Source organism: Schistocerca piceifrons, chromosome X, assembly GCF_021461385.2.
Source record: "Schistocerca piceifrons isolate TAMUIC-IGC-003096 chromosome X, iqSchPice1.1, whole genome shotgun sequence".
Taxonomy (NCBI): Eukaryota; Metazoa; Arthropoda; class Insecta; order Orthoptera; family Acrididae; genus Schistocerca; species Schistocerca piceifrons.
The window spans coordinates 17673479-17674789 of NC_060149.1; the positions used below are offsets into that span (position 1 = coordinate 17673479).

A 1311-nucleotide genomic window follows, 5' to 3' on the forward strand; every position below is an offset into this window, starting at 1 on the left:
AGCGCGCACTGTTATATACATGAATTAAACCGATACCGCCCGCCCGCTGCGGCAGTGTCAGGGTGGCGTATCGGACTAAAAACCAGACCGGTGCTTACGAAATGCCCATATGCTGCTTGAAATCTGTCGGCCATCGTAGACGCCAAGGGAAGGACATGTGCAAAATAGTTCAGTTTGGAGACATGATAGGTGTTGACATAACGTGTTCTGAGGAGCATATTCAAGCGGCGCAATTTGTTGTCCTGCAGTAGAGCACGTGTCTGGTGTAGGAGCCGGCGGTACGTAGCCGCCGCCTTGTGGTGGACAACACCTGTAGCTGCTTACAGGCGTTGACATACGTCAACGGGGACAGATGAAAATGTGCGCCCTGACCGGGACTCGAACCCGCGATCTCCTGCTTACATGGCAGACGCTCTATCCATCTGAGCCACCGAGGACACAGAGGATAGCGGGATAATACGTTGAGAATGTGGGTTTCGCGGGAGGCGTGCCAGAGATAAATCCCTGCAGTCGCGCTATCCTCTGTGTCCTCGGTGGCTCAGATGGATAGAGTGTCTGCCATGTAAGCAGGAGATCCCGGGTTCGAGTCCCGGTCGGGGCACACATTTTCATCTGTCCCCGTTGACGTACGCCAACGCCTGTAAGCAGCTAAGGGTGTTCATTTCATTGTAATTTCATTCTAACGAAGTGCATGGTCACCGATGGTATCTCTTCTTTCGGACATCTGGATTCTGAACAATTGCGCGCCAAATGACCAAATCTCTTACAAATAAAACAATTCCCTGGCACCCACTTTGTACACGCTAATCCGTGGCCTGACAGGTTACAAAAATTACATCGCTTAGGCACTATGTCGTCATGGCCTTCATTTCCCCTGAATCCAGATAAATCTACAGGCTCTTCCGGCCTTACAAAAAGTCAATTAGGATGACACTTAACCCCCTAAAACACAAAAAAATGTCACATGAACAACAGATCAAACGCCACTCACCCTTCCCCATCGTGCTCGTGCGCAGGTGACAGTCCTGCTTTCTTCCCGATGCTGGTATGGAGGAACAGTTCCCGAACGACAAGACATAACTGTTAAGAAGTGTACGACCACCCGTCACGAACACAACCAAGCACCTCAACTACCTCTATACACAGGCACACCTCAAAGCTACTTGCTCGACATAAAATGTGGGAGTGGAAATCCGGTACCAGCGCTGTAACCGGCACCACTTCTGACACCACTGTTGCGAGGTTGTCAGGATGGTCGAACCCGGGACTCCAGATGGCCGAGCTGAAGCCGTGATCGACCGCCGTCTTTCG

At 51.3% G+C, this 1311-nt stretch overlaps 1 non-coding gene across 1 annotated transcript; it reads left to right on the forward strand.

The window, feature by feature from the left end:
* The first annotated feature begins 527 nt into the window (after positions 1 to 527).
* Trnat-ugu lies at positions 528 to 601 on the forward strand. The gene has a single exon. It is a non-coding gene; the product is annotated as a tRNA-Thr (tRNA).
* Positions 602 to 1311: the final 710 nt, after the last annotated feature.